At 43.9% G+C, this 13,443-nt stretch overlaps 1 protein-coding gene across 3 annotated transcripts in view; it reads right to left on the bottom strand.

The window, feature by feature from the left end:
• LNX2 (ligand of numb-protein X 2) overlaps positions 1 to 13,443 on the bottom strand; it is a 66,569-nt gene that overhangs the window by 30,345 nt on the left and 22,781 nt on the right. Inside the window, exon 1 of one of the 3 annotated variants that reach the window (XM_068672179.1) lies at positions 8,064 to 8,230. The exons of the other annotated variants lie outside the window; for them this stretch is intronic. The gene's annotated coding sequence lies outside the window, so the exon portion shown is untranslated. Of the gene's footprint in view, positions 1 to 8,063; positions 8,231 to 13,443 lie in introns of those variants that run through there. 3 annotated transcript variants of the gene reach the window in all.

Consider the following 13,443-nt stretch of genomic DNA (forward strand, 5'->3'; position numbering starts at 1 on the left):
TTCGCAAAGTTTTCCAAAAGCGTACAGTGTCAGGCTTCATACCTATGTCAGATTTCATGATGCTTATTCCTTCTCTCTGGATGGGAATGATAAAAGAATAAAAATGAAACAACAAAAAAAGCAACATACCACATGCAAAACAGAACTTGTATTATGTTTTTTGTTTGTTTTTCCACATAAGTCACAAATAGGTAACACCAATTTGAAGTTGGAGTTAATGGAAATATGTATTTTGCAATGAATGCTATCAGAGATTCAAGTAATCTATTCCTAAGCTGTCTTATTAAAAACCTGGAAAGTCAGATCCCTCGATCTGACCATTCAAAATCCCACAAAAATACTGACCATGCCACAGCAGCAATAAGGGAAAATACCCATCTTCCCGACTAAATCCCTCTTAAAACTATTTTAATAAACCAGTTTCCTGTTCTATTTAACGTGATACCCTCAAGCAAAATCCAAGATGGGAAAAACAGCCTTTAACAAGTGCCACCCTTAACAAAGTGATTAAACGAAGTGATGGTGAGACAATGCCCACACATCTTTCTTCCCATTTCAAGGCCACCGTGCGCTGGCTGGTTCTTCTTATCCGGGAGGGCTCGAAATTTTGCTGCCTGATGACAGCACAGGGATGCCCTGGCATATCCCCTTCTTATTCACTGTAGTGGAAAGAAGTTATAAGAACTACTATGAAATATGACCCTGAACTCGTAGAATCATAGAAAAAATAAGGTTGGACAAGACCCCCAAGATGATCTGGTCCAACAATCCCCTACCACCACTGTCACCCACTGAGCCATGTCCCCAAGCACCACGTCCAACCTCTCCTTGAACACCCCCAGGGACGGTGACTCCACCACCTCCCTGGGCAACCCGTCCCAGTGCCTGACTGCTCTTTCTGAGCAGAAATGTCTCCTCATTGCCAACCTGAACCTCCCCTGGCGCAACTTGAAGCCATTCCCTCTAGTCCCAATGCCTCATGACGGCACCCTTTCCTCTCCTGGGACATTTTTTCCTGGTAGGCAACGTAGGTCCCCGCATCCTGAGGCCCAACCACAACCTGACATTTTGATTTCCCCTTGCTTTTACCTTCAGCCCCCTCATGACACAGGATGGGGGCCGCCACTCCCCACTCCCCACTCCCCTCCCATTTTGCTGCCCTCTTCTCCTCATAACCCCTCTGCTTTAGAAAGTCCCCTGCTTTAGAGACTCCTGTTACAAATAAGGACCTGAAGCATGGGGTGAGCCAAGTGACTTCCCCAAAATCTTCTGGAGAGTCTGGTTTGGGACAACAGGGAAGTATGCTGGGACAACAGGGAAGTATGCTGTGCTGATCCCATGTTTCTTACATATGGGCAGCCTCTGGCACACATTTGCCCCAAGCCCCGTAGGTTTTGTTTCTTCCACAGTTGTACTCTTTGTTCTCAGTTTCATCCTTCCCACCATGACACATTAATGGGGAAGGATCCAGATATCCCTGGACCTAATTAGCCAGGTGCTAATGAAGTGCATGCAAACACCCTTTTGACCCCAGCACAGGCAGTGGAAGGGGTGAAGGGGTTCAGGGCTGTGCAGAGCTCTCAGTTGGCTCTGACAGCTGTGAAGGGACAAAGGCAGTGTCTGGGTGCTCCTGGTAGAGCCTCCCCATGGCCTCTGTCCCCACTGGTTGCTTCTTCCTCCTGCACCCACGGGCTTCTGGACCAGGCACATCCAAGGGGGACATGGGTGCTTGGGCTGCTTTCTGAAGTCACCCATGTAACCGAGTCTGGATGCTTATGCATGGCTGAATCTGGAAGATTTTAACTTAAATTAAAGGGGTGGGGTGGGAGAGCTCTGCACGCCCTGTGGATGGCCATGCTCACACCCATCGCTCCCCATGGATGGATGTGGTCCTCCGGAGCCTTCTGCCTGGAGGCCACCGCTCTCTGCAACCTTGGCCACAGCGAGGTCCCTGCTGGCCACGAGGCCACTGCTCCTGTGGGAGCCTCCTCTGGGAACCTCAAGCTGCGTGCTGAACGATGATCTCCAGAGGCATGAGAAGTCTATTGCTTTATTGTGGTTAGAAACTGAGAATCAGGATAAGCAGAATCAGAAGAGGAACAAGAATTATATATGGCTATATTTTCTTTGCAGAACTTTTTGAAAAGTAAAAACAAGGTATATGAATGACTGAAAAGGGAGAAGCTTTAAAAAAAATTATGAAGCTTTTTGGAAATATCCTGAAAATGAAATAGTGAGTTATAACTTTTCTAGAAAAACACTTAATGTGCGCTAAATGTTACCAGCCTAAGATTTACTGGCAGCTTCAGATGAACCCTGGCAAGTGTCTAGAAACTATCTGAAATTATCTTTTTATTGTGCTCTTAGACACGTCCTTAGAAAGCCAAACTGTCACTTTGGCCTCACCTGGAATGGCAAACATTGTTGGACCAGATGAATTTACTGGAGATTTGTTCTTTCTTGCCAGTGCTGCCAGAATAACATTAAAAATTCAAGGTGGGAAGGACAATTCATCACAGAATCACAGGACTGTAGGGGTTGGAAGGGACCTTGAGAGATTATCGGGTCCAACCCCCCTGCCAAAGCAGGTTCCCTAGAGCAGGCTGCCGAGGTAGGTGTCCAGACAGGCCTTGAATACCTCCAGAGGAGACTCCACAACCTCCCTGGGCAGCCTGTCCCAGTGCTCCGTCACCCTCACCGTGAAAAAGTTCTCTCACACGTTGGTGCGGAACTTCCTGGGCTCCATCTTGTGGCCATTGCCCCTTGTCCTGTCCCCACAAACCACTGAAAAGAGGTTGGCCAAATCCCTCTGTCTCCCACACTTCAGGTATTTGTAAACATTACTTAGATCCCTTCTCAGTCTTCTTTTTTCAAGGCTCAGCTCATCCTCTTCTGGCCATTCAGATTTGTATTTACAAGGCAATGCCTAATTGCTCCTATGTACCCATCAATAACTCTGAACAGTAGCATGATCGTCACCCCGGATTTCAGGGAAGGTTTTCTTAATTTCTGAATATTGCAGGATTTCTGAAGTCTGTTCTCAATCTTGCACTACATCCCCATTTCCATGGCACCCCAGCTGGAAAAGACCTCATGTTTTCTAAATTCCCCTTGTTCAAACGCTAGGGTTGCGAACATCATCTCTTAGCAGCCAGGAGTGGATAAACACAAGCCACAGGAGAGGGAAACTAGACAGTGGTTACATTCATGGCTTAAAACCACATCATAACATGAAAAATTAGTCCTTTGTTCCCAGTCCAGCATCCTTCACAGGAATTACAGCATCAGGCTGATGATTCAGAACTGTTTTCAAAGCAGACCATAGTTCGAGTGGACTAACACAAGATAGCAGCAGCTCTGTAATAAAAAATATGAGGAGAATAAATAGCTGGCATGCGGTACTAGAGGGGAAAAATGTTATCCCACGTCTTCCAATAAGCGTGACCTAGCTCATTAGATACAATCTGTGTTTTAATATTAAAGCCATACAGCAAACAAGTGGAGCAGAACCAGCAACTTGCACTGACTGCATAACATCCACGTTAATTATCCAGATGTCTGAGGGCTTTGCTGTCGTCCAGTACAAAAAACCCAACTCGATTCCAGCGCAGGTCTGTGAGAAAGTAGTGCTGCTTGACTCTTGCTTGTTTGAAAACACAAACAAAACTGAATGTTATGATGTCAAAAGATGACATCTGGTAGCTCAAAGTCACAGAAAAAAATAAAAAACAACAAGAGAGATGGCATGCGTACAGGAATTAGACTAGGATGGATTTCTCTTAATGCATCAGCAACACTTTCACTGAATCCCGATTATATTTCCTCTGCATTTGAAGGCATCCAGCAGAATGAGTGGAATTTTTGTATTCAAGCTGAATACAGTTGTGCCTGAACACAACTGAACCATTCGGCAGCACTGGGCTAAGAACAAACCCATCTCCTTGCAGATTTTCCACCCCTCTGCTTGGTTTTTGTCCCACGCACAGGGGCAATGCCCACGCAGCCAAAGCGCTCGCACCACGCCAGCTGCCGGCACGGCCCCACCGAGAACGAAGCCCTGCTTAAAACTGGCGAAGAAGGACTATTTGGGAAAACGAAGCTGCCTGCAAGTCGGGCTCCCTGCGTTTCCACAGCAACAGGGACGATGGGCTTTAATTACAGCAGCCACTTTCGGCAGGGGTGTCTCTCCGCAGGGCACCTGCTGCATGCGTTCGTGGGCGAAACGCCTCTGCCAAAGCAGGGAAGCCAGCACAGGGACACCCATGCAGTGTCCTCAGACTGAGGAGATTTCGGGGATCCGAGCATCAATCTCAGCATCGAATGAAAAGATGTAAAGGAAGGCGGAACCGTGCACGATGGGACACACAGGACCATCTTTCCGTTAGACAGAACATGGATGATGCCCATCTCCCAAAACCACGACTCCAAAAAAACAGGGAACCCTGAAACCAGCGGACTGTGGGACGAAATGGAAGGAAGCGGCTCTGCAAGATTAAGGAAGGAGCCAGAAGGTTTGTGCTCAAAGCAGGCGAAGATCATCCAGCAGCCATTTTCTACAGCACAAATGGAATGGTTTCTATTTTGAGAGCGGGAGATTAAAATAGCTTTAGTTTAGTCAAATCAGTCTCAAACGAGACAGGGAGGATGAGGATTGTAACCATATGAAAAATCAATTCTTTATAGAAAATACAGGGCTACATCAGATAAATCACCTCAAAATAGATGAAAAAGAGACAAGAACATGAATCTTTAATGAAGACACATCTACACATCAAAAAAATACAGAGATTAAACTTTGAATATTCATACTGAACAAGAGGAGCTCTGAAAAAGGAACGGAGTGAAAGGCACAAATCAAGCTACAGGAGAGCAAACCCTGTGTTTCCTGATGGTCAGGAAAAGGGGCTTTGGAAGCCCTCAGAAGGAAATGGGAATTGAGTTTGCTTCTTCCCTTGCCAGCAGGGACAGCAACCAGCAGCCTTGGGCACAAGGATTTGCTCTTCTCCGCTCCTGGGTCGCACACCAGCCATGGGCACCACAGGTTTGCAGCTTGTAGGCCTGATCCTACACAAAACCTCCTCCAAGCTCCTACATATATCCTTTTTGGGGTTTCACAGCGGTGAAAAATAAACAAAGAGAAGCGAAGTGGAATGAAAGTGGGAATAATGCATGCTTACCTGTGGTAGAGCTAAAGACAGATTTCCTTCCCAGCACGAAGAGCATAGCAAAAGCAGTATTTCATTACCACTGCTGTAACAGGTGGGCTTTTACATCCAGTGGGAGTGAAAAAAAAATACCTCAACAGTCAGAAATTAACTGCAAGCAGTCAATAAATGAGGCTTTCTTCTCACTTACGGAGCAGAGGAGAAAGGCAAGAAAGAGCAGAACATGTGCTTACCCAACATGGTTATTTTCTGCAGTGCAATCTGTCCAGCAGCCCTTGACATATGTGCCACCCTTTCTGTTTGGAGGGATGGAGGCAGCAGAAAGCTGTCGATCAAGATGCTAAACCTTCTGTAAAGCCCTCCCCTGCGCTCTTTGCCCTGAAATGAGGGCTTCCATGGATGAACAGAAAACACTTAACTAGATTAAACATAGCCAGTTCCTGGCTACGCACAGATACAATTTGATTTGATTAATATAAATTTTAAGGAGCTGAGGCAATTCAAAGAACATAAAGAAGGATGAGGTGAGCCATGTTCCCTTTCCCTGCTTATCTGTACAGCAAGCCCCAATCACTATGGGTGTGAACGGAGGAAAATCAAGGAGACAGCAACGCTCTTGGATTATTCTCAGAACAGCTTTGATGACAAAGAAAAACTGGGGGTGGATGGGAGGAAAGAAGGATAAAAGAGCTTTTGGGATAGTTAAATCGCAGGACTATCTATTTTCGGGGAGGCAAAGCTCTTCCTTCAGGGGTATGCCATCTTATTTGACGTGCCACATCTGATGTCCCCCGTCAACCACAGCTCCACACCGTCAACCACAACACCATGATGCTCCCAAGCAGCCCTTTAAGCCAACCAAATAATTCAAAAATGAAGGTGTGCCCTACTGAACAAGAGAAAAAGAAGAATTTCTCTCAAAACGAGTTTTTCCTCAGAGGGAGAGCCAAGGGCTCCCTCCCACATGGCGGCGCGTGCCAAAGGGCCTCCAGGAGCCTGCAGAGCCTTTTGGATAGCCGATGCCAAGAAGTGTGAGCCAAAGGGCCTCCAGAAGCCCACAGAGCCCTTTGGATAGCCAACAATGAGCAGAAGCAACCCACAGGTCCCTGAGAAAGCTCAGAGGATGGTCTGGACAGCAGGGCCAGGGCTGAGGCCTCCACCTGCCAAGCAGAGCCCCCACGCTCCAGCCGCATTGCTTGAAAAGCCACAGTCATCACCAAAACCGGCCTACCCGGCCTCCAGACAGCCCTCATGCTCCCTAATAACAGAAAACAGAAATCACCACACCAGGACGGGGGCAGCTCTTCAAAACAGAAGGAAAATGAATCCACCTTCTGAAGTCAGCAGTCAAAACAGCATTTATCTCAAGCTCCCTGCCTAGGCACAATTAGCCTGAGCCAGCTTCGCAGCTCAACTTACCCTCCTGCTCTCCTATATTTATTCAAAACACCCCCGTGTTGCTTTATAGGACATCTGTCTGTCAGAAAAACAAAAACCAAAAACGCTCCCATCAAGATCTTCTGCTTAAGCTCTCTAGATGTACACGTATCATACCTTAGACACAGACTCTGTGCAGAGATACTGAAAACAAATGGCTCCATGCATAATCAGGATTTACATAACAACAGCAAGTTAGATGTAGAAGTTGTAGTCTCAAACATTACCTTGAACAAAAAAAAAATCATTTAAATATTTTGTATGTAAACAGCTCTTTGCATACACAGTGTGCTAGAACCTGATCTGGGGCCTTCAGACAGGGCTCGGGGAAGGAAGTGGCTGTGGAGCTATGTGAAGTCAAGGCTGGTTATACAAATAAACTTGACAAAGTATATGGAAGCAAAGACAACACTGCATTTGTTTTTTAGTTAAACTGTGAGAGTCGTATATCCTCCACTTCAGTCCTTGTAATTCCACAGCCACAAGGACAGACTGGAGATAGCATTTGTTGAATGAAAACAAAACCCAAAAGAACCACATTTTTTTCCTAAAGCACTTCTATAGTCTCTAACCATGTTTGCAGGATGTTTATTTCAATTATTTTTCATATTATCTTGGCTGCCTGCATGTTAAATATATATGCACACACAAACATATATATGTATAAACGGAATTTCAGCACTGATCAAACAGAGAGCCTTTTACAGTGCATTTATGCATCTGCCTGAGGTGCAGTTTGGCTGCTGCAGCATCTCCCCTGAATCCTGTTACAACGTTCTTGGAAAGAAACTATTTCGGCAGAACTGTCAAAATCCAGTCGTTTAAGATTCAAGTGAAAACATCAGCAAAGATGCATAGTATTAGCACCACATAGCAATGAGTGGTATGAGTGACAGGGGCTAAATATTAAGCAATCATCTTCTACCTCCCCCTTACAAAATGAAAAACGTGGAGGAGTAAGCGCTGAACTGCTGTTAAAGCATTTCTGCTCACTTCCTTGGTAGGCTCATTCTTTGTTTAAACAAAAAAAATAGGATTCTTAAAGGCAGACAAATCAAAATCATTACCGTCTAAAACAGTAATACAAATTATAATAAAATCAAAGGAAAAAATGACACTAAAGACACATAATAGGTGGCACCTATGCAAAAACCCAAACCGGTAGCCACATGCAGAAATTAGGGATTTATATACACAAAGAAATAAACGAGAAGACTCTTGTCCAATAGAAGTACAAGGGCTCCAAGAAGGGTGCTCATCCTACAAGCAAAGAGGGGAAGGGTCAAGAAGAGTCTGGTGGGGTTGGGATGTATCACAGGACAGATTTCCAACCACAACCCTTGTCCAGCAAACAAAAGCTAGGTCATTAAAAAAGCAAAGGCCTAGAATTATGAAAGAAAAATACACTTAGTTTTTCGTAGACTTAATAATTAATTTGCAAAACATATAGAAGGTACTTACTTCAGTCGGAAACTCTGGTTCACCACATTTTGGAAGAGAAGGGGAAAGGAGTGACACGCTCAAAAGCCCCAACAGATCGGATGCTCCAAAGCCTAACTTCAGGCACCAGTTTTCTGTGCCCGTGGTCAAAATGGCTCCAGCAAGAGAGGCTGACAGAAGCATGCTACCTTGGGAAGGAGCCAACCTGCTTCTCCTCCTCCTCCTCCTCCTTCTCCTCCTCCTCGTCACTGCCCAATCTCTTCTCAGCACGCCAAAATTTCACATTTGAGATTCTGTGGGGGATGATACAGTTTTCCCTTCCTCATTTATTCTATCTATTCAACCCTTAAGAACTAGCTCTTAAACTACCAGCCTCACTTTGAAGGATATTACTTCATTAGCATTGCTTTTGGAAAAAGGTCTTTAAGAGACAGACAATTCAGCCTCAGGAGTACCTAGCCTCTTTGCATTCCCTAACCACAGTGCTCATTTTCCAAGCCAAGCACTTCTCAACAAGTTAGGTTAGGCTCACAGAAATAAAAAATTCAAACTCTCAGGTATTTCCATATTTTTTTTTTTGTTACTCACAGCCCATGCTAAATGTTTTCACGTATTTTATGCCAGACACTTAGACGAAACGTTTTGTAAACCTTTAAACCCTTTTTTTTGAATTGCTACACCAAGCAAGAAACCCTACCAGGCAAAGCTCCTTGTGTACTAGTATCTGTAGAAAGTATCTGTAGAAGAAAATGCTGTCCCCTTGACATAAAGACCAACATCCACATGGGAGATCTCTAACCCTTTTCATAAAAAAAAGAGCAGTCCTGTGTGTCAAGACAATGAGACCCTAGAAATGCCATACACCATCTAGCCCTGCTGTAGACACCACCCTACTCCTCTTAAAAGAAAAAACAATGGTAGCAGCTCTGTTAATAATGTCAGGTTAGCTTAATAAAACAGCATAAGCAGGTGATGGAGTATTTGGAAATACTCTGAAGCATTGGAACAGGCTGCCCAGCAGTGTCCCTATCCCCAGAGGTATTTAAGAAATGTGTGGACATGGCACTAAGGGACATGATTTACTGATGGGACTTGCTGATGGTTGGACTTCATGATCCTGATGTTTCCCTGATTCAGTGAAAATAACAAAATTTCAGGCTTCTGTGCTCCTGTGAGCAACAGGGGACTACATAACGCTGGGAACTAGTCAGAATTTCACCCGCAAAATACGAGTTCCTAAAATCCAGGTCTTGTCAGAATGGACTCCAACTTGCAACCAGGTTCAGAGCAGTCTCAAGCCTCACAGAAATAGTCCAGTGGGTCAGAAGGACTCAACCCCAGATCACCTTCACCTGTCAGTCACCAACAAGACAAGGAGTGTGAGAAACACTCTGTAGCCAATAACTTAGGCTCAGGCGAGGATCTCAGTGAAGTAGTAATTTATTCGCGATTGCAATGGCGGGCGCCCCACAAGCAGGAGAGAGCGCATCTACTAGTTCCAAAACACAGTTTATATACCTTTTGATGGCAGGACCCTCCCCTGTTTCCCCACTGAGTGGGTAATCCAGGTTCACAATCTATCTGATGCTTCACAAACAATGCATGGCCTTCAGTTGCCGGCCTGTTAAATTTCAAAAATTTTTTTTTTTGACATTTTTACTGTTTGAAGTGGTAATGTTTCTTCACTTATCTGACTTGACTTGATACCGTGATTTTCACCTAATTGTCCTAAGGAGTCTGGTTGTCTGCATTTTACTAGGTCGCCTGCTAAACTTTCTTATCACTGTAAGCATATCTCAGTACCACATTCCCTCCTTCTAAACAATGTTACTCTGCAAAAACAACATTTCTATTCCCACAATTCCCCCCTTTTCTTTTTTTTATAAACTGTTGATTTTTGCAAAACCTTTCTCTAAGGTGTAATTTGATAGACTTCTTCTTTTTTGCTTTCTTTGCTTTCCATCTCCTCATTATCTCCTTATCTGAGTAAGGTGGTAGCTCCATGGTCATTTGTTTCAATAGTGCAGTTTCAGTTAACCACTGTACTAGTCCTCTTACACAGAGGATAATGCAGCAACCAATGGCTGTCAAAACTCCTACAACTACGATCAATGTTGCAAATATGCCTATTTTTTTTTTATTTTTTATTTTTTTTTTTCTGCCAATTCACTGGCAAGGGTGGTAAGCCCTTGCAATGCTCTTGTTACCGAGCCATCTGGGACACTATTGTTGGGTATAAGATTGCAACAATGGTTGCTCAGTATTACACACACACAAACACACCTCCTTCCTCTGCGAGCATCATATCTAATGCTATCCTGTTTTCCCAAGCCATTTTGCTGATGGCATCTAGTTGTTCAGCGATTCCTCTCATCGCATCCTTGGTATAATTGATGAATCTCCGCTGATTATAATAGAAATAATTAATCCAATCCACATTTTTATTGATTGTTACCCACCAGAACAGTGACTCAAACCCTGCAGCAATTTGATTTCTGGCTTTATGTTCATCTGCAACTCCTCTAGGTACCCCAATAGAATCTATGTATACTCTATCATCAAATGATATTCCTAAGCCTCTTTTACTTCCTCTGGGTATTTGTGATGTTTCTCTTTCAAATGCCAGGGTGAAGGGTATAGCTAATTGAACAAGTGCACAAGTGCCTTCCCAATTAGATGGTAGGGTGGACCGTAAGATCTTCCCTCCACCGTACCACCAGAGATCTGCCCTGGGGATCTCTAGTCTTGAGCAGTTTCCCATCAAGTCCTTGGTAGCACAAGGCAAATTCTCGTAGATGCCAGGTAGCACTCACACCCTGCCGTGAGAGGCAAGCTGTATGGTTACCTATAGCTGTAGAGAATGCAGGGGGAACCGTGATACTGTTATCATGCAAGGAACAGCAAAGAGAGACTTACAGGCCTCATTTCCCCAGGCAGTCTTTTCTTGGTACAATGCAATCATACATCGCATCCCTTGGGAGTCTTTGGTCCACCCCCATGGGAAAGGCACTATCTGGGCAATCGGTCATCCCGAGGCACAAGCATAGCAGTAGCTACGGTTGAGACTCTGGACGGTATATTTGACCCATTCTATCCAGGCATTCACATCCCCATACCTTGTTTGAACTGACACATTTCAGAGGGCTTCCTGTTTTCTCTCCTGTTTTCTCCTTGAGTTTCTCCCTTTCTCTGATGGCAATAGAGGATTGTTTCCATACAGCTATTCTCAATCTGGCTGTTGGGTCTCTCCCAGTTATTTGTTCTCTCTGCTCAATTGTCGTTGGGCATTTAGATCTCCACAAGCTAACACCTCACAAACATCAAACGTGACAGAATGTGGTACATAACCCTCTGTCACAGTCACCCATATTTTGATGGGGTATCCCGTTTTTGCTATTATCTGGTCATGCCTTTTGCAAGTTGCCAATTGACCAAGGCCTTCTCTGAGGCCTAGAATCACTAAAAACAAAATTAGTAATCAATTTTTCCCTGTCATTATTTTTAAACCTTAGGTTTCCAAATAATTATCGATACAAAAAAATAAGATGTACACTACTACTATAACAACCCCCCCCTTGGGAGCACTGCATTTTGCTATAGGTCTGTTCTTTCTTTCAATCACAAGTCGCAGTCGTTAGTTACCTGTGAAAATAAAGGTTAGTTTACAATTGTAAGCTCTTATCCTGCTCAGAGTCCACTATGAGATTTTTCTATTCAATTTCAACTTCCAACAAGTCTTTTGTAGGAACAGCTTCCCAGGTACTAGCGTCGACGGATGCCTTCACTCGAGTATAGTGAGTCCAACCTTTTTCCGCAGTTCTTATGGCTGTTTCAGTGGTTAGTAATTGTCCTTCCCATTCAGGCCGGAGTTGACTCTTTCCAGGTCCAAATCAGGACCCGGTTTCCTGGGTGATGGTGGTGAATGGGGAATTCCAAAGGTGGGGTTTGAGCCAACAACCCACAGGTCCTGAGAAATGACAAAGAAGAGGACAAACCCAGAATACAGTTCTTAAGAAAACTCTCTTGTTTTAAATTGTGGTATCTCATCCCTTCTGCCCAGATAGGGCAATCTGAACAGCATCTCATATGGTGAAATTCCTATATCCTTTCTTGGTGCTGTTTAAACCTGTGGGAGTAAGCATTTTACCCAAGGAAGTTGGGTTTCTAACACTAGTTTAGTTAATTGCTTCTTTAATGTCTGATTCATTCGCTCCACCTTCCCAGAAGAGGAGGGGTACCAGGGGCTGTGAAAATCCCACTCAATCTCTAAGGCCTGCTTTAACCCTTGCAGTAAAGCTTTACACCCATCCAGTCACGTGGTCAATTAGGACAAACAAGTAACTCAGTAAAGTTTACCTGTATACTTTGGAAAGGTCAAACCCCTGGCTCCCGTCCCCCTCTAGATGGGTTACAGAAGACCTTTTTATTTACCTTTTGACATATGGTACATCCTCTACATATGTGCTTCCCTAAAGTGTATATTCCTACACAGACATACTTTCTTATCACATATTGCTTGCACCTCCCAATGACTCTTCTGATGTAAAACAGTTAATATTTGCCTCATTATCACTTTATTCAGCATTTCTCTCCCATTAGGGAGTATCCATTTTCCTTCAGACTTCATGGCTCCTGATTTCTTAAAAAAAATCTTTCTTTTAAAACTTTTTAGTTCTTTCTTAATTTTCAACAATTCTTTGAATCCTCTCTGCATTTATTCTTTGTTTTCCTTCAGACATTAGATGCCTTAAATACCTGACTTCTCTTTCTCCATATTGTAATTTATTTATTTTTTTTTTTTTTTTTTAATACTCCCAAGCCCTGCTTTCCCAGAAAGTTGAATAGCTTGTTAGTAGCTTTCTTCACAACTCTTTTCTCCTGTCCTGACAATAGAAAACGATCCATATATTTGTTAACATTAATACCCCCTTGGGAGGTTGTAATTGCTCCAAAATCTTTTTTAGAACTTAACCAAATAGATAGGTGGCCCAGTAAACCCTTGGGGTAAAATTGTCCACCTATATTGTTGCTTCCGCCCCCATTTCAGGGTCTTTCCAGTCAGAGGTGAATATACATGTATGTTTGCTCTCAGGGCCTGAGAGCACTCCATTAATAACACTGTTATTCCAGTCTAACAATTTACTATTTGAATGCCCAATTTAATCATCAAATCCCTTCTCAACAAGTTAGTCCCTGCCTTGGGTACATACAATAATTACCCAGTGATCATTTTATCCCCTGGTCTCAGCTTGGTATCCCCCAAAAGTGGCACTGTTATCCCAGCCCCTTCTACCCCCATCACTTTTTAGGGTTTCATTAGTTAATTTAATCCCTGATACTTTACAAGTCAGTAATGACCTAGCTGCTCCCCAGTGTATTGGGTTTGATGGCAAGGTTCGGG

The sequence above is a fragment of the Anas acuta genome, chromosome 1 (genome assembly GCF_963932015.1).
Source record: "Anas acuta chromosome 1, bAnaAcu1.1, whole genome shotgun sequence".
NCBI lineage: Eukaryota > Metazoa > Chordata > Aves > Anseriformes > Anatidae > Anas > Anas acuta.